This window comes from Girardinichthys multiradiatus, chromosome 5 (genome assembly GCF_021462225.1).
Source record: "Girardinichthys multiradiatus isolate DD_20200921_A chromosome 5, DD_fGirMul_XY1, whole genome shotgun sequence".
NCBI classification, from domain to species: Eukaryota; Metazoa; Chordata; class Actinopteri; order Cyprinodontiformes; family Goodeidae; genus Girardinichthys; species Girardinichthys multiradiatus.
Window position 1 is genome coordinate 31,816,349 of NC_061798.1, and position 20,883 is coordinate 31,837,231.

At 41.3% G+C, this 20,883-nt stretch overlaps 1 protein-coding gene across 5 annotated transcripts in view; it reads right to left on the reverse strand.

Annotated features, from left to right (window-relative positions):
• The window catches only part of LOC124868441 (adhesion G protein-coupled receptor L1-like), a 55,066-nt gene extending 37,955 nt beyond the window's left edge, over positions 1-17,111 (reverse strand). For 4 of the 5 annotated variants that reach the window (XM_047365716.1, XM_047365717.1, XM_047365714.1 and 1 more), the window contains exon 1: positions 16,173-17,079. The gene's annotated coding sequence lies outside the window, so the exon portion shown is untranslated. Of the gene's footprint in view, positions 1-16,172 lie in introns of all 5 variants that reach the window. The other variant, XM_047365713.1, reaches the window with a different exon arrangement.
• Between the last annotated feature and the right edge of the window lie 3,772 nt (positions 17,112-20,883).

Consider the following 20,883-nt stretch of genomic DNA (forward strand, 5'->3'; position numbering starts at 1 on the left):
AAGTTAGACACAAACAGATAATTGTTGTAAACAATGAGTGAAAGTCAATGCAACGTACAAGCATCTGTGTGCAGCACAGCTTGTGACTTTTTTTTTTTGCAAACACATCATATGCCTTGAAAATTTCAAAATGATCTCTTGTTGCAACCACAAACTTTAGTTTATTTTATTTGTGATTTTTTATGATAGACACAATGTACAGCAAATTGTGAAGTGGAATGACAAACATAGATTTGTAAAAAAATACATCTGAAATATATGCCAAATATATTAATCCCCCTCCCCCTTTACTAAATATAATCCCCAGCAGCCTTCAGAAGTCATCTAATCAATAAACAGGCTGCATTATTGGCTATAAGACGATGTTGTCCTCATAAACTGACAAGCTGGGCATGGAAAGCAATAATCAGAGAAGTATCCAAGAGGTCCATGATAACACAAGTGGGAAAATATACATACAAAATGCTAAAGGCTGACCCCAGAAACACCAGATTAGCCTAAACCCATGATTCCCAAGGGAAACATTGTGGTGGCAGCATCATGCTGTGGGAATGCTTTTCATCAGCAGAGACAGGCAAGTCTCTGCTGATGGACGACAATACCAGACAGAAACCTGTTTGAGGCTACAAGACTTCAAACTGGGATGGAGGTTCTTCTATTATCATGGCAACAACTCTAAACGAACACCCAGATCCACAGAAGGATGTTTTAGATTAAAAATCCAGACCTAAATCTTGTTAAAACTGATGTTCATAGACACATTTTGCCCAAATCTGAATAAGCTTGATGTATTTCGTAAAGATAATTGGGCAAAGATTGAGAATCAACCCAAGAGACTTGAAAATTTAACAGCAGCGAAGGGTGGTTGTAGAAATGAGCCACTCAGGAGAAAGAAAGTTGATAAACCTTTATTGATTTCCTACCAATTCACAGCCATTTGCTGCTTTGTTCTGGCCTATTACATAAAATCTCAATAAAATACATTAAAGTTTGACAGAATGTAAAAAAGTTAAAGGGGTGTAAATACTTTTGCAATGTGCCGTAATTACATGAAGGTTTATTAGTGTTGTCAATCACACACACTGCACCACTGATGATTCTAGATTAATATAAAACTTTATAGGTGCTGAATATTTTTCAGCCTTGATCAAATCTTCTGTGATTGTACTCAGGACATCTAACTTTTAAAAGAGACTTTGGTAATCATGTGTCTGCACACATATATTATGGCACCTGCAAACACAAATGCAACTCAGGATTATAGAAGTATATATACTCCTCAGTATTTCATGCTTTTGCCTCAGAAAAAGCATCTCTAATGTCTCTCCACAAGTATGTTTTTGGTAGATTAGGGTCCTGGATTGGGCTGACCACTTCATAACATTAATTGGGTGCAACCAAGATGCTGCTTGTTTAGTGGTGTGTTTGAGATCGCTGTGTTGGTGAAACAGCCATTTGAAGAAACTTTTGTCTTTGGCCTGAGGCAACCACCTCTGCAAAAATGTTGATGTATTCAAACTGATCCATGATACTTGGTACACATTAAATAGGTCTGACATAATGTTATAAAAAACATCCCCAACCATGATACCTAACCCACCTTGCTTCACACTGTACTGTGACTTGTATTCAGATTTTGGGGGTCGTCTGACAAACTGACTAATTAAAAAAGGAGCAAACTTGATTTTGGTGGTCCACAGAATATTTGGCATTTTCTTTAGACCGGTCATTGTGTTCTTTGTCAAACTGTAAGCTGTTTAGTGCATTTCTGTTTTTTTTTTCTTCACAGTGGGACTTTCAGGGGGCTTCTCACAGATCGCTTGGCTACACATAGATGTCTTGTAATTATTACAGTACTAACAGCTAACTGTAATACTGCTATTTTGATTATCCCTCCGCCTACTGGAATGGTAAATTTTCATTTCCTTCCATGTCTTTGTTTGGTTTCCATTTTAAATAGTTTGAGATCATTTAAGTTAAAAAGCCTCAAAGTTTGCTGTTTTTCTGATCTCACATCACAACAGCATTAACAGCAGGGGGATGTGGCATTGAATGAGGAAAGGAATATATACCGGGAAAGGTGATTATTAGTACAAGGAACAGGTGAGACTAATTAACTGAATGGAAACATTCAGTTAACTACCCGCCAAGGGTGCAGGCAACTGAGGGAGGGTGGCATGAAACAACTCAGAATGAACACAAAGGGCATACAAAGGATCATAGATTTTAAAAAAACAACACCAACCGAATGTAACCAACCCAAAACTACCTAAAAGCAAAAAACTAATTGAAACGACAAGGAACTCACAACCAAATTGAACCTGAGATCATAACAAAGAACACTTTTAATTAAACCTTGCAGCCCATTCCAAATACAGAGAGACAAGGAATGCCAAACAGGAAAAAAATCTTTGGAAAGACATGTGCTACCATACATTTCAGAAGGTGTCATAAAATGTACTGTGCCTTTAAAATTGTTTACCCTGTTTCAAGTCCCCAAGCAAACTAATAATATGAATTAATACAAAAAACAGTTTTCAAATGATGATTTTATTTATTAAGCGAAAAAGGCTATCCAAGCCAAACTGGCCCTGAATACTGGTAGACCTGTAGAATCAAACAAATCCATAATTTGTTGTCAGACAGGTGCCAGACCCTGTCTGACAACATGAAGTAGGGTAAATGATCTTAGAAAGGAACAACTCATGGCCCAATCTAAAGAAATTAATACAAAGTCACTGATATCTAAGTTTTACAGACCTGACTAAAAACAGCACAAAGACCCATCTCACATTTCCCAAAAAACATCAGTGTGATCCACAAGACTTTTGGGAAAATATTCTGTGGACTGATGTCATTTTTTGGGAATTTTACCTTCTGTTACTTATGTTGTAAACCTTTCAGACGAAAGACAACACACCATCAGATCATGATTTGACGGTCTGGGGCAGCTCTGATACTTTAGGACCTGAAAAATATGCTGTCATTGGTGAAACCATGAATTTCGGACTGTAGCAGAAAACCGTGAAGTAGAATGCCCGAGCATGAGTTTGGGACAGTAAACCTAAGTGAAGCGTTTTTTGAATGTCTCTAAAAATAAGGGGCTTTTAGTGGTCTAGTCAAAGTCTGGACCTAATTACGACTAAGCTGCTGTGGGATGACGTTAAAGGGGTGCTTAAAAGCAGTTGTTTCTGCCAAGGTCTGCACAATTAGGTTGTAGGTTTAGAGGAAATACTATTTTCACAAAGGGCCAGAATGGTTTTGATAGCTATTTTCTCTTTAAAATGAATTCCTAATATGAACCCAGTTTTTTATATTTATTCATGCTGTCTTTTTCCGATTTCAAAATGTGTTTGATGACCTGTAACAACTAAGTGCGAAAGTAAAAAAGAAGAAATCTGTAAGGGGGTAAATACTTTTTTCAAGGCACCGTAAGTTGATGAAATGCAGTTTTGTGACTGTTTCTTTGCTTTCAAGGGCAACAACAGAAGATAACAATAGTTTTCTCAGTGTCCACATTAGTGCATATTATTAAAAATATATACTTAAAAAAACTGAGAACAACTTCTTACTCAATATAAGTTTCATAATCAGTGCTTCATTTTATTTTAATTTGCAGTTTTGCATCATTAATGGACATTTTTGTAGATTTCAAGAATTAAATTAATACAATTCATTGCATCAAAATATGACATTTTCTCTCCACAAAATGTAGGTTTGGGTTTGGATATTTTGATTCATAGAGTTTCTTGAAGGTTAAGTTCTAATTGGAAATTTATAGTGATATTTTGTTTTTCTAGGACTACATTGGATGTTTGAATGACTCGGTTTTGATGATTGTTAAAGCAACTGTACTTTGTGTATACATAAGCATATGTGTGCCTGTATGTTTATATGTGACTAACTTTTCCCTTCTTCTTCTTGTTAGGTAATGTTGGCCGACAGATTTAGGTCACTACTCAACAAATGTCCAAAATGCATTCAAAGACTTTGGCTTGTCCACACACGCATAACTAAGAGGGAGGACAGAAACCTCTGCCTTTTTTGAATGCACTGAACCAACAACACTGTAATCGAGGCCTCAGGTCCACTATGTTACACACACACCCACATATACACAAAAGATTACAGAAAATGAGAACATTTTCATTTTTTATCCTATACACACAAAGTCACACACAGAGATATCAAAAACCCTGATGGCAGCATGTTTTTTTTGCTTGCATCCCCAACTATCTGTCTCTTCCTCTCACTCACACAGCCATAAACCCCATAAGTGTTGATGCAGAGTAAGTAGAGCAAGGACACTGATGGCCCTCGACAAAGCCGTACACCCTGTCCCCCTGCCTGCAACCAAAATCTAGCCCGGGGCCACCAGCCGGCCTACTTGGAGTAGCAGCAGTCTCTTAGTGAGAACGTGTGTGAGTAAAGGGCCTGGAGTGCAAAACCTTATGCATGCACATGCATGCATGCATTAACGCAGACAATGTGCATAGTCCTGACTATTTTAACTGTTTATTCAGAGAGAAAAATGCATTTACAGTATGTTGTGACCATTTCCCTGAAGCTGATTGATGATAAGTACAACATTTAGTAAGAATTCTGGTTACCCGCAAAACACACTGAGGTACAGTGTTATATTTGTATTTTACAGGGTAAAACCCAACATCTTGACAGCCTGTACATATTTAAAAATACAATGTATCCTTAAAGAATTACAGGTTTGATTTGAAAACTGTGTATAACTATGCAAACTTGTGTATAATTTAATGTTTGTTAAATACAGCTGTTCTGTGAAGGCCAAGTCAGGAAGAAAGTTATTGAGAAGTTTAACCCTGAATTTATTTACAATTTATTTATTTTTGTACCAACATTTTATCACTTGTGTTTTTTGCTGTCAATCAGATGTTAAATGAAATACAGCTTATTAATTTGAACATTCCCCTGCCTTTAGTGTAAATATAAGTGTGATTCTTATTAGCACCACTAGGAATTTAAGGAATAAAAATAACTTTTTGGGCGGCTGTGGCTCAGGTAGTAGGAGTGTGTTCATTTTTAAACTTAGTATGGTGATTATTTTATTGATACTGCTAATTTGATTTAAATTTGCATAATAGGAATACATGCACAGAATTTATAACTTCTACAATTGTACCCAAATTATAGATATTTCTAATCAAAATTAGTATTACTCATTTCCATTCATTAATTGCCTTGTGTTGCTAAAAAGCTTCAAATTCTAAATTAGAAATAACTTTTATAATTTTGGTCATATATTGTTGTCTATTCTGATATATTAGTCATAAAAATACATTAGTAAGTCTACATGTCTACAAGTCTACGTATATACATACATATATATATATTTTAGTGTACAACCAACATCAGTTTATCAAGTTTATCAGCCAAATTCACACTTCTGCTTTCATCAGCCAGGTGTAGTTCACGAAAAGGAGCATTTTCGCACATCCTTCCAACAGATGTAAGACTTTATAATCATCATTGCTCCCAACAAACTCAATTAGACACACAATAACATAGACAAACTGAATAAAATAGCTGGGCCGTGCCTGTATCATGGTGCTTATAGCATAGGCTATTTTGCAGAACTTGTCTCTTAATGGGCTTTTATAGACAGTATATCTTAAACTATTAGGAAATGAAATAGTAATGATGTAAAATAATAAAACATGATATTGACAACATATTCAAAATCATACATATAAAACAAAAAAATTAAAAACATGGCAATAAAAAGGAAACATGAAGTGTGGATACAATGCTGTTTTTGAAATAGCCAAAGTTTAGTTGTTTTTTAAACATATTGAAGCTGGTCATAGACTATAAATTGACAGGAAATTTCAGATCCTCTCACGGAGGGATCAAAAGTGTTTCTACAGTGGACCTCACAGTTGCTGTTTAAAGCCGCTCTGGTAGATCTGCTGTTTCCCTGCAGTTCCTGTATACAATTGCTTGATGGTTTGGGTGAAAGTCCATTTAAACATTTAAAAATCAATTTAAAAAAAATGTGATTTGTAAATTTGGAAAAATCCATAATATCAAATTTAGCTAGAATATAACAATGATGAAATCTGATTGGCTTTTGATATAATCCCTTCAAGGCCCGATTGTAGAGACTTTCAGATGGTTTGACTGCAGTTTGGTTAGTCTGTCACCAGACAGTAACTCTGTAAGACAGATGTGAAAGAATCATTGAGTTGAAGAACTTCTCTGCACAGTGAAGTGTTAGTTTTGCAGATTTTATCAACATGGCTTTTAAATTTTAACTGAGCATCCAAAATTATTCCTAACTATTTGTCCTGTGATACTTGTTCAATAGGATCCCCATTGATCCAAATTTGCAAGGACTGCGATGGAGCTTTCTGTATTGAAAAGCAAATACACTTTGTTTTCTTTGTATTAAGAGTTAAGCAGGAGTCATTTAACCATGGTGATATTCCCTTTAGTCTATTACTAATTTTTTACTGACTAAAATACAGTTTTTATCTGACATGTAGATGATAGTGTCATCAGCGTAAATATGCACGTTAACTTCAGGACAAATTTCAGGAAGACTATTAACATATATGCTGAAAAATATGGGACGTAAGATTGTTCCTTGAGGAATATCTGTTTCAATTTTGTCAAAAGAAGATTTACTATTACTAATGATGACACATTGTTCATGATCCTTTAAGTATGACTGAAACCAAGAGAGTGAGCATTCTGAAAAAATCAATAATGAAAACTTTGAGATTAGTAAATTATAGTTCACGGTGTCAAAGGCCTTTTTAAAATCGAGAAAGACTGCACCAACGCTTTGTCCCCTGTCAAGTGATTGTTTGACCTGTTCAAGCAACAAACATATGACGGTCTCTGTCGAATGATTGTGTCTGAATCCAAATTGGAGAGGATGCAGGACATTTTTATTTTCCAAATATGATAACAATTGTTCAGAGATAATCTTCTCCAACACCTTTGACATGACTGGGAGGAGGCTTATTGGCCTGTAGTTGCTGATTTCATGAGGGCTTCCTGATTTCAAAATCGGTTTCCCCAGAGCTTTTTTCCATGCATCAGGAAATTGTCCTGTTCTGATGGAAGAATTAATTATCCAAGTTAAAGGCTCTACTAGATTATTACTGAATTTATTTTAGAAACACAGCATCTAATGCATGTCTTATACATGTCTTTAGCAAAGGAGTTGTTCACACTATTAATAGCTTTTTGAACAGTAAAAGAATCGACTTCACTAATCTCAAACGAATCGGAGCCATTTTTGGTTGGTTTTCTATAATGCATATTTTTTTTAATTTAATTTATTGAAACTGTAATACTACTAAGTCTTTAACTGTTGAAAGGAAGGAGTCACTGAAAACTGTCACTAACTGAGCATGACCAGTTATAGTGTTTCCTGATATTATAGGTTCATATTTGTAATGAGTACGAGTACAGGTTGTTTAGTAAGCTGTTTAATTGTTTACAGATCATTTGACCATTTCCTCTTGCTTCTGATAAAACGTTTATGTATTATTTAGATTTTTTAGTCTATGTCACAAATACCTTTTGTCATACAGCACACAAATACATTTCAACTAATGCTCAACTAGTGTTCAAACTAGTTGATCAAATGTTCTAGCAATTTAGGTGGTGTCTTATACTTTATCTATTTGACTTGATTCTCAAGACTGGTCTCAAAAAGCCTCGAGTCAAGACATGGGTTGTTGACATAAATGTTGACACAAATAAAATTGCTGAAAAAAATCTTAAACAATGAATTATACAAAGCGATTTGTTTGCTACACCATAGGTCCTTTGAAAAAAATATGGAGATGTCAAAAAACAACAGGAGGACATAACAACAAGATTGGCAGAGAATGTGTAACCCCCCACATCTACCCCCCATCAATGCTGTCAGCGCCTGAGGGGAGATCGCGATGAAGCACTAAGCGACAAAACAGGCTTGTAGTGTTATTGTAGTTCTAATGGATGAACGAGTGTGTGTGTGTGTGTGAGAGAGAGAGAGAGAGAGAGAGTTAGTGTGTATTTGTGATGGAGAGAGAAAGCAATCAAGAGGTGATGGAGGGGAAGAGGGATTGACTGTAAACAGAAATATAAAGCATTAGAGACAGAATATTTTTCAATATCAACACTTGAACGTTTTTTTTTCTTACAAATGCTTTATTGGACTTTAGAATTTAAAGATAGTACATTGTCCTTCATGTCAGTGAGCCAGTTTCAAAACATCGACCTCTGGATCTCCCGGTGGGCCGAAGCCTGCATGCTGCAGTTAAAGCCTGTATGTTTGTCTGGTCAATGCAGGACTCTGGGTAACTAAAGTGTCACCCTTTGTCAATCATTTGCTTGTTGCAAATCAGAGCCAAGTTGAAAGCACTAAAGCATATGTTGCATGTTCAGCACTCCTTGAAGCATTAGTTTATACTCTGTCTGGCAATGTGAAGGAAAACAAAGTGACAAATTATTGACAGATACACCCAGAGTATGTTCACAATTAGGTTTATATATATACATCCTTCAAAAGTTGAGTTGAATATCGTACTCGTACTCATATTTTCAGATATATTGGAGCATATTTTATGGTTGAAAAACAAAAGAGTTGAGATTAAAATCTCCTAGTAATTTCAGAGTAGCTATTTATCTTTACAGGCAAACTAATTAGCTAGCCATATCATAGCAGACTAACCTGTTAGCTTAACCTGTAGGATGACTAGGACAGTTAACCTGTAAATCAAGTTAATATATTTTTTACTTTGTTTATTCCAAGTTATTTTCCATAAAGCAGTTTGGACAGATTACCCAGTAACTAAAATGTAAACATGCACAAATATAGAAACAAGGATTTATAGCCATGGCTCAAGTTTTTTAAGCATAAATTTAAGTCCTCATAGAACAAAACTAATCACAAATCACACTAACAATGAGCACTAAAAATGTCCTTGATACCTTAGATTGGTGAAGCAAATAAAGGCCCTGGCCTCCATAGAGGCCATTAAAAAATTGAAAGCAGCAAAAAATCACTCCCCCAGCTTCCTGTTTTAATCCATGTGCAGATATCAATAATATGTGTCAAACAGAAATAGTTTGTAATGATTTGGAATGAGACTTTATTTCATATTCCGTCACTGAAAGCCTCGAGTCTCTTAAAACTGCTCGGAGGTTGATTAAACATTGATGAGGCTTCTCACATATTTATCAAGATCCTAATCCTGCCCTCAGCACATGCTCTTTGAGTTAAAAGCACTTCCTGCCTTTTACGCACTACAAGCACTTTCTCCATGCCAGACAATCTGTAGGATTTTAAGTGTATTTGCTCATTTATCACTTTGTTGCTTTTATCTGAGCATTGCAGTGTTAGGCATAATAGCCTAAATCTGTCAGTGTCTGGTCTAAGATCATTATCTTTGCAGACAAAAGAACACATAGGTTTAAAGCAAAATGCTAAAAGGTTAGAAGTCTGTCTTAAAACACCCACATTCATTATCATTTAGAAATACTTATTTCTCATCCAGCCTTTCTAAGTTTAGCTAAAGTGTATTTGAAGCCTCATTAAAATTGCGTAGGACACTCTTTCTTCTCTTGCCTTCAGAGGCTTTATCAGTCACAGTGATTGGGGGTGGGAACAAGGCTCATCGTGACAGGAAAAAAAGTGTTGCGTGACATGCAGGTAGAGAAGCACAAGAAGCAATGTTAATAGGTTGTGAGTCATCCGATGGTTGAATAATTGTAGAGCTGACTGTATAAGGAGCGCCACTGTCTTGCAGCAAAAATATCTGTTTAAAGTCTTTAGAGTCTGCATGCACAAATCATGCACGTTTTACTTATTTCCAGATACCTTGACTTTATCCCATAGTCCAAAAGCATGCATCTCTAAATTGCTCTTAGGTCTGACTGTGTATGTGCATAGTTGTATGTCTCTGTGGTGTTCTGTGATAGACTATACCCCAACTCCATGGGAAAAAAAAACTACCCACAGAATCACATCACAGATCCTCCACCACATCTAACTGTGAGCATGAAGAGCTTTTCTACCTCTTCATCCTTTGTGTGATGCCAGACCCACCTTGAATGTTTGTTGCTGAAAAACGCCATCCTAGTCTAACCTGACCAAAGCACAGCTCAGTCCCAGCTGAGCTGAGCTAACTCCACATGTTTACATTTGTGATGGTCACTGCTGAGATAAATATGAGTCCTAAACCAGCCTTGTTTGTCGCCTTTACATTTTTTTTTTAAGAAAATAATTCTTGCTCTGTCTGAAGTGGGTAACTGCTTTCTTGTAGTTATTTTCAACACATCTGCTTTACTTAAACGGCATGTTCGCTTTTCTCTTTTGAAGGGTGGCTAAGAGAAAACAGCATGTGTGTCATTCTTTATCCCTGTGAATCAAAGAGTCTTGGATTACTTATTGTAAGTCCCTAGGCAATACTTGCAGGAATGCTTCAGTTACATGTATTTCATAGGGTCTGATAGGCAGGCCTACAAGTGTGGCATGGATAATTTAGTGAAAAAAAAAAATCTTAACATGAGATTTTTTCCCCACAGACTCCCTTTGGTATAACCTCTTCATTGCAAACTACACACACACACTCACACACACACACACACATATATATATATATATATATATATATATACACAGTTCAGACAGACCTTCTTATTCAAAGAGTTATCTTTATTTTCATGACTATGAATATTGTAGCTTCACACTGAAGGCATCAAAACTATGAATTAACACATGTGGAATTATATACTAAACAATAAAGTGTGAAACAACTGAAAATATGTCTTATATTCTAGGTTCTTCAAAGTAGCCACCTTTTGCTTTGATTACTGCTCCACACACTCTTGGCATTCTGTTGATGAGCTTCAAGAGGTAGTCACCTGAAATGGTTTTCCAACAGTCTTGAAGGAGTTCCCAGAGATGCTTAGCGCTTGTTGGCCCTTTTGCCTTCACTTTGCGGTCCAGTTCACCCCAAACCATCTCGATTGGGTTCAGGTCCGGTGACTGTGGAGGCCAGGTCATCTGGCGCAGCACCCCATCACTCTCCTTCTTGGTGAAATAGCCCTTACACAGCCTGGAGGTGTGTTTGGGGTCATTATCCTGTTGAAAAATAAATGATGGTCCAACTAAACGCAAACTGAATGGAATAACATGCCGCTGCAAGATGCTGTGGTAGCCATGCTGGTTCAGTATGCCTTAAATTTTGAATAAATCCCCAACAGTGTCACCAGCAAAGCAACCCCACATCATCACACCTCCTCCTCCATGCTTCACGGTGGGAACCAGGCATGTAGAGTCCATCCGTTCACCTCTTCTGCGCCGCACAAAGACACGGTGGTTGGAACCAAAGATCTCAAACTTGGACTCATCAGACCAAAGCACATATTTCCACTGGTCTAATGTCCATTCCTTGTGTTCTTTAGCCCAAACAAGTCTCTTCTGCTTGTTGCCTGTCCTCAGCAGTGGTTTCCTAGCAGCTATTTTACCATGAAGGCCTGATTCACACAGTCTCCTCTTAACAGTTGTTCTAGAGATGTGTCTGCTGCTAGAACTCTGTGTGGCATTGACCTGTTCTCTAATCTGAGCTGCTGTTAACCTGCGATTTCTGAGCCTGGTGACTCGGATGAACTTGTCGTCCGCAGCAGAGGCAACTCTTGGTCTTCCATTCCTGGGGCGGTCCTCATGTGAGCCAGTTTCTTTGTAGCACTTGATGGTTTCTGCGACTGCACTTGGGGACACTTTCAAAGTTTTCCCAATTGTTCTGACCTTAATTTCTTAAAGTAATGATGGCCACTTGTTTTTCTTTACTTAGCTGCTTTTTTCTTGCCATAATACAAATTATAACAGTCTATTCAGTAGATTCAGCTGTGTACTGTATCCACCTCCTGCACAACACAACTGATGGTCCCAACCCCATTTATAAGGCTCTAAATCCTACTTATTAAACCTGACAGGGCACACCTGTGAAGTGAAAACCATTTCAGGTGACTACCTCTTGAAGCTCATCAACTGAATGCCAAGAGTGTGCGGAGCAGTAATCAAAGCAAAAGGTGGCTACTTTGAAGAACCTAGAATATAAAACATATTTTCAGTTGTTTCATACTTTTTTGTTCAGTATATAATTCCACATGTGTTAATTCATAGTTTTGATGCCTTCAGTGTGAAGCTACAATATTCATAGTCATGAAAATAAAGACAACTCTTTGAATGAGAAGGTGTGTCCAAACTTTTGGTCTGTACTGTATATATAACGTTGACAGTGATATTAGCAGATATTAGATGCATTAACACAAATGCTTCTAATTTTCATATAGAAATGCCTATGAAAGTCTTATCAGACAGATGTTTTAAATTTACCAATTTTAGAAAATTAGAGGTAAAAGTATGAATATTTTAATATAATGTAACCCTGCTTTCTGTTTGGGTAATGGATGCTTTTCTTTCAGGGGGCTGTAGGTGACAAGCAGGACCAACTTCTTTATTAAAACATGAAACGTGCTTGTTTCCAAACAACAGCACATGTGTCCCCTAAGACAGTCATACTGACCGCTCTACCACCACAGAACAAAGACAGCAACTAATTAAGATAAATTAGGCGCTTATATTTCTCACTATAAGATTTCTTAATACCAGAATGCAGCCAATAATATATAACTACCCAGTGACTAAATTACAATGTCATAATGTTATAGTATGGTACTATTGTGCATTACTTAGCAGGAGAGACGTTTAGATTAAAATCAAAAATGTTATGTTAATATGTTTGCAGAAAAATGGTTTGCTGTTCTGAAGTATTACACAATATGACATTATGATTTTTAGTTGTGGTCTAATAGAACCATGTTGGGTGCATGAGGTTTGCAGAACAGAGCTGAGCAACAGGAGTAGGCCACAAAGTACTATGAAATCAAGAAAATTTATATTTTATATTGTTGGTTTTCAGGAACTTAATCTACTTGCATGTTGTCCATTAATAACCAAAACATTTGTTTATCAGAAGAAGCACAAAATAATCCTGATCTAATTGTGACAGAAGATTATGTCCAAATTACAACCACCTATGAAATACACAGACTGAAATAAAATAATGTTTACGTTACACTGATAGTATTGAGAAATGATCAACTAAATAAAAGTAGGTACCAAGCAATTGCTTCCAGAAATCATCAGATTTGTAAACAGAGTCCAACTGTATGTGATATTATCACAGTATCAATGCAGCTGTTCTGTGAAGGCCTCAGAGATTTGTTAAAAATCATTTAACATTCAATAGCATTTATTTTCATCAATTTAAATTTCTGCATCCACGGACAAATCCGTTTCTCATATTGGTTTTTAAGACACGTCGCAGAACATTTTCCCATCCTACCTCCTCAGTCAGAGGAACTCCTGCTCCCACTGAACTATGTCCTCCCGCCTAACCTCCTTGCTGCCACTTGTTCGCTCCGTAGTTGCTGAGGGCTGATTACTTGTTTGTTCTTCATCTGCCTCTGCATCAGTCCCTCTTTGTTCACCTCTTTTATCAACACCATCATCATTCTTGGGCTCTTTGAAGAAACAGTGGCATTTGTTTGGGTGAAGCCAACGAGGTCATGTATCAAGTGAGAAAACAGTTAATTAATATGCTGACTCGCCACCAAGTGGTCAGGTGTGTGAATTGCAATCTATCAATTTGACAGATGGCCTTCTGATTTTTTCGTTATCGATTTAAAAAAAATTGTCAAAAACGGAAAACGGTTGACAAAACCCTTGAAGCATTAACAAGTCCCACTTCCATAAGAAGACCGATTTGCAGTTTGCCAGAAGGAGTGTAGGGGATACAGCAAACATGTGGAAGAAGGTCTGGTCAGATGAGGTCAAAATTTAACCGTTAGGCCTACATGCTAAACTCTTTGTGTGGTAGAGATCTAACACATTATATCCACTGTGAAGCATAGTGGTAGCACCATCATGCTGTGGGGATAGCTTATCAGAGTTGATGGCAAGATTGATGGAACTGAATACAGGGCAATCCATTTGGAGGCTGCTAAAAACTTGACCTCGCAGCAGAATGAACCTAAACAGGCAGCCAGAGCCACAATGGAATGGTTTAGATCTAAGCATATTCATGCTTTAGAATGACCCAGTCAAAGTCCAGACCTAAATCTTTTTGAAAATCTTTGACAATAATTGAAAATTGATCTTTGCAAATGCTCTCCATGCAATGAGTTAATTTATGAAGAGGAACGATCAAACTTTTCAGTCTCTAGATGTGCAAAGCTGGCAGAGACATACCCCAAAAGACTTGCAGATGCAATTTTAGCTAAAGGTGGTTCCACAGTAGTTACAAATTAATAAATACAAATGAAAACCAAACACTGCAGATTTTTATTGTAAAAAAAACTTTGAAAACCATTATTTTCCTTCCACTTCATAATTATGCACTAGTATGTGTTGCTTTATCACAATAAATCCTAATAACCCACACTGAAATTTGTAACATGACAAAATGTAAAACGGTTCAAAGGGTGAGAATATGTTTGTAATTCACTGTCTGTTGTTGCAATCAGATCTGCAGTTGATTATATGCAATGCTTTCGGACACCTGTCATTGGGTTAGTAGCAGCCAGCCTTAAGCTTGTAGTGAATCTTCATTTAACCATTTTCTTCCTGCTGACCAAAACAATTCTTGTTTTCCACAAATTCAGAAAAAACAATAAAATTCACAACCGCATCCGTGTGTCTGTATCGTAGCTGAAATCCCTGCTGATGTCCAGTCTCGTACCACAGGATTGATATTGCACTGATACATCCGCCCACGGCTCTGCACAGCGTTCACAGGCCTGCATGCGTAAAAGGCTCCCAGCACAACAGCGAGACTGACTCATTGTGTCTGACTGATTCAAAGGGACGTGACGGGAACCTGTTTGAGATGGTCTTAGGATAAAGCAACAAAATGGTACATTTCAGTTGTGTGTGTGTGGGTTTGTGCGTTTGTTGTAAGGTAAATTGCTTTGTCTTCACGGTGGTTGATGTAAATGTGGAAACAACTCTCATTACCTTTGGTTCCTCTCTCGATATACACCATATACAACCTTACAGGCTCATGAGAAAGGTCTGTGTTTGTTAAAATTTCATGTCAGTACATACAAGATAATCATTCATGGCAATCTCTCCTTTTGAACCAAATCATTGGGGATGCACCAAGCAAGCCAGAGACAGCATCTGTAAATTAGTCCTTGATCGGCAAGTGAATACAAAAGATTTTGTATTTTTCCTGCTCTTCGTTCAATTCAACAAAAATAAGAACTCCCAGAATTTTCAGGTCTGTAAAGGGATCAACCAACAACATGTACTTTGAGGTTAAGTTGATAAAAAAATCGAATAATGACCTGGGACATCTGCTTTGATGCAAATGAATATGATCTCATATTCCGTTCATTTTCTGTTGGATTAAAAACTCCATCAAAGAGTCCGCAGCACATTGTTATGTGTTATAGTCTTTACAGTAAAAAAGACAACTCATAAACTGGTATCAGCCAGGAAAAACCTGATCAGTGCATCTCTCCTAAAGATTTGACTCAAAACTGTAAATCCAAACTGACACTCAAGATGACAGATGTTCCACAAGCATGACTCCTCTTTCATTCAGCTTTTTTTTTTTTGCCCTTCTTCTTTCTCTCTATAGTTGGCCTCCTCCTCCACTGACCCAGTCTTCTCATTCCCGCTCTGAAATATTGATACTAGCCTCTCGCTGGGTTTGCTCCCCATTTGTCATGAAGAAGCATGTAAAACCCTCACAAGACAAATGAATTAAGGTGCAGCATGGACCAGCTTGGACCCCACTCCCCTCTCCCCCATCAGACATTTGCCAGTTGCCAGTGTCACCTTCTGAGGCCAATCACATGCCTATGAATATTTCACAGCACAGCACTCACACACCGCCTCTCCTCTACTACTGACCCAGGCTTTATGGTAGCCAGAGGTAAGAGTTTCAACACATCAGACGCATGTTTGTCACTGATCAAATGGCCACAGGCTGCAGCAGAGCAGCAACAGAGCAGCAGCAGCACCTCTTGCTGTCTTCACGGTCATTGATCACACATGTGCAGTTGTGCATGAGGATAAATAGAGAGCTAATGTGATGGGCGGGGTGCCTGTATTCATATCTTACCGTCAATCCTCCTGGTTCCCTCTTCTTCCTCCTCCTCCTCCGCGCTCACTGCGTCTCCCGCATCCCGTCCCTCCGCTCCCTCACCCGCTGTACTCTCCTGTCCGCCTCCCGCTCCACTGGCTCCAGTGCATTAAAAAAATAAAATAAAATAAAAAAAATAAAAATATTTGTTGTGCCCAGTCCGCTTGGGTCTAAATAACAGTCCTCAGCGCGATTTGTCAAACAGCAACTGGGCGTCCTCCCTCCTGTGATCAGTGTTCTCTGCTGGACCTCACACCCTCGATGTCTTCCCCACCGCGCGCGTGTGTGTGTGTGTGTGTGTGTGTGTGTGTGTGTGTGTGTGTGTGTGTGTGGTGTGTGTGTGTGTGTGTGTGTGACTGTGCGTCACGTCGGTATCATAATTCCCACGGGTTTCATGTCCAGAGATAATGCGGGGCTATGTAGGCCTTAGAGCTCCGGGATGGATGGATATATGTTAGAAGGAAGAGGCAAAAAAATACTACACTATCAGCCTCCACAAACAATAATTAGGCGCAAATTATTGCACAAACCCGCGGTTGTTTTGCGTAGATCCGTCGATGTCCACCTCTTCACCGAACCAGGCTGGTGTCGCTTGTCATGTGTCCGACGTCGTTCATCGCGTACATCCTAGTATTTTTAATGGAAAATAACACCGACGCGACAGGAGCCTCTTCCCGCATCCTTGACCAATCGTGATGAATCGCGGCGACACATCAGGACGGATGTTGGGATTTGTCACGTTTTTTCTTTAAAGACAGAAGGAAAAGATGCTTCATAAAACCACCCTGAAAAGCACAAAGACAACAGCTGGATAAGCAGGAGAGATAAGGTTTCCTCACTCCTGGCCTCGCCTTGCATCCGTCCTCTTCTTTCTGTTCTCTCTCTCTCTCCATCCGCTGGTCCCGCTTGTTGCGCGCTCTGAGCTCGAGAGCGCGCAACGCGTCTGTGCTTTCTAAGTGCGCTCGTGCGTGCGCGTGAGCAGCGGGAGAGACAGCGGGAGGGTGTGTGTGCGTGTTTTGATGGTAGGTGGGTGGAGGGGATTCAGATATATTGTCAAGGTTTGTCTGAGTGAGCAACAATAAGCTGCTGTGTAGAGAAAAGCGACTGAATATGCGCGTCCATTTCAGCATCTGTCTCATCTTGACCACCGAGAGAATTTGCAGTTCTGTCAGGAATCGGAGGTATTGTGTTTGCTGCATGCAGAGCCAGCCAGCACTGGATTTTGTAATATTTGTCAATCTGTCCAGGGCTTCATTGTTTGAAATAAGTCATCCAATCACACCGAAACAAATATGAGCTCTTAACGCCACCTGATGATTCTCTGCTTCAATCATATGCGTTTTAGGTGCCTTTTCTGTTGTTCCGGTGCTCTTGGCTCTTTCTGTTTACAGGTTTCCTGACATAGAATTTGATTTTAGAATGACAGTGGAACAATATTGATATTTTCAGATGTAACCCACTTTTATGTTAAATATCTGATAATCCCCTCCTTGAACCGCCACCTGAACATGGTGGAGGGGTTTGAGTGCTCGAATGATCCTAGAGGCTATGTTGTCTGGGGCTTAAATGCCCCTGGTAGAGTCTCCCTTGACAAACAGGCTCTAGTTGACGGGTCAGACAAACCCCTCATGACGACTACTAAATCGAGGCATGTTACGTCGCCTGGTACGGCGGAGCCGGGATCCCACCCTGGAGCCCGGCCAGGGGTCGGGACTCGCCGGAGAGCATCTGGTGGCTGGGTTGCTCCTCACGGGACCCGGCCGAGCCAAGCCCGAACGAGAGACACGAGGCCATCCCCCAGTGGGCCCACCACCTGCAGGGGGAACTGTGAGGGACCGGTGCAAAGAGGATTGGGGGGCGGACGAAGGTGGAGACCTCGGTGGCCCGATCCCCGGATGCTTAGGCTGGCGCTAGGGACGTGGGATGTCACCTTGCTGGGGGGGAAGGAGCCTGAGCTTGTGCGGGAGGTCGAGAGATATCGACTAGGAATAGTCGGGCTCGCCTCCACGGTTGGACTCTCTTCTACTCTGGAGTGGCCCACGGGGAGAGGCGGTGGGCTGGTGTGGGTTTGCTTGTTGCCCCCCAGCTCAGCTGTCTCATGTTGGGGTTTACCCCAGTGGATGAGAGGGTCGCATCCCTGCGCCTTCGGGTTAGGGACAGGTCTCTGACTGTCATTTCGGCCTATGAGCCGAGCGATAGTACGGAGTACCCAGCTTTCTTGGCGTCCCTGTTGGGGGTGCTGGATAGTGCCCCTCCCGGGGACTCCATTATTCTGCTGGGGGACTTCAACGCCCACGTGGGAAACAACAGTGACACCTGGAGAGGCGTGATCGGGAGGAATGGCCTCCCTGATCTGAATCCGAGTGGTGTTTTGTTATTGGACTTCTGTGTTAGTCACGGATTGTGCATAATGAACACCATGGTCAAACATAAGGGTGTCCATCAGCGCACTTGGCACCAGGACACCCTAGGCAGGAGGTCAATGATCGCCTTTGTTGTCGTATCATCAGACCTTGGGCCGCATGTTTTTGACACTTGGGTGAAGAGAGGGGCTGAGCTGTCCACTGATCACCACCTGGTGGTGAGTTGGATCCGCTGGGGGAGGAGAAAGCCGGGCAGACTTGGCAGGCCCAAGCGCATAGTGAGGGTCTGCTGGGAACGCCTGGCGGAGCCCTTGGCCAGGGATGTATTCAACTCTCACCTCCGGGAGAGCTTTGACCAGATTGCGGAGGATGTTGGAGACACAGAGTCCGAGTGGACCATGTTCTCCGCATCTGTTGTCGATGCTGCTGCCCGTAGCTGTGGCCGTAAGGTCTGCGGTGCCTGTGGCGGTGGCAATCCCCAAACTCGGTGTTGGACACCGGCAGTAAAGGATGCTGTCTAGCTTAAGAAGGAGTCCTATCGGCTGTGGTTGGCTCTTCACCCGACTAACACGGGTACCGTGAGGCCAAGTATGCTGCGCCCCGGGCAGAGGCAGAGACAAAAACTCGGGCCTGGGATGAGTTCGGTGAGGCCATGGAGAATGACTACCGGTTGACCTCAAAGTGATTCTGGCAAACTTTCCGGCGCCTCAGGAGGGGGAAGCAGTGCTTGGCCAACACTGTTTACAGTGGGGGTGGGAGGCTGCTGACCTCGACTGAGGACATTATCGGGCGGTGGAAGGAGTACTTCCAGGATCTCCTCAATCCTGCCATCACGCATTCCCTGGTGGAAACAGAGGCTGGGGACTCGGGGGTGGACTCTTTCATCTCCTAGGTTGAAGTCACCGAGGTGTTTAAAAAGTTCCGCGGTGGCAAGGCTTCGGGGGTGGATGAGATCCGCCCTGAGTACCTAAAGTCTCTGGATGTTGTTGGGCTGTCATGGTTGACACGCCTCTTCAACATTGAGTGGCGGTCGGGGAAACTGCCTCTGGACTGGCAGATTGGGGTGGTGGTCCCCCTTCATAAGAAGGAGGACCGGAGGGTGTGTTCCAACTACACGGGGATCACACTCCTCAGCCTCCCTGGTAAGGCCTATGCCAGGGTATTGGAGAGGAGAGTCCGGCCGATAGTTGAACCTCGGCTTCAAGAGGAGCAGTGTGGTTTCCGTCCCAGCCGTGGAACACTGGACCAGCTCTACACCCTCTACAGGGTACTCGAGGGTTCATGGGAGTTTGCCCAACCAGTCCACATGTGTTTTGTGGACCTGGAGAAAGCATTCGACTGTGTCCCTCGTGATGCCCTGTGGGGGGTGTTCCAGGAGTATGGTCTTTGTACAAGTCGAGCAGTAGTTTGGTTTGCATTGCCGACACTAAGTCGGACCTGTTCCCGGTGCATGTTGGACTCCGGCAGGGCTGCCCTTTGTCACCGGTCCTGTTCATAACTTTTATGGACAGGATTTCTAGGCGCAGCCAAGGGCCGGAGGGGGTCAGGTTTGGGGACCAGAGGATTTAGTCTCTTCTTTATGCAGATGACGTGGTCCTGCTGGCCCCCTCTAGCCAAGACCTACAGCATGTGCTGGGGCAGTTCGCAGCTGAGTGTGAAGCGGCTGGGATGAAGATCAGCTCCTCCAAGTCAGAGGCCATGGTTCTCGACCGGAAAAGGGTGGCTTGTCCTGTTCAGGTTGGAGGGGAGTTTCTGCCTCAGGTGGAGGAGTTTAAGTATCTCAGGGTCTTGTTCACGAATGGGGGAAGAATAGAGCGGGAGATCAACAGACGGATCGGTGCGGCTGACGCAGAAATGGGGGCGCTGTGCCGGTCTGTTGTGGTGAAGAGAGAGCTGTGCCGAAAAGCGAAGCTCTCGATTTACCGGTCGGTCTACGTTCCTACCCTCACCTATGCCCATGAACTTTGGGTTATGACCAAAAGAACGAGGTCCCGGATACAAGCGGCTGAAATGAGCTTCCTCCTTAGAGATAGGGTGAGGAGCTTGGCCATCCGGGAGGGGCTCGGAGTAGAGCCACTGCTTCTCCACATCGAGAGGAGCCAGTTGAGGTGGCTATATACGAGATGCCTCCTGGACGCCTTCGACAGGAGGTGTTCCAGGCATGTCCCACCGGGAGGAGGCCCAGGGGACGGCCCAGGACACGCTGGAGGGACTATGTCTCTCGGCTGGCCTGGGAACGCCTTGGGATCCACCCGGAGGAGCTGGAGGAGGTGTCTGGGGAGAGGGACGTCTGGGCGTCTCTGCTGAGTCTTCTGCCCCCGCAACCC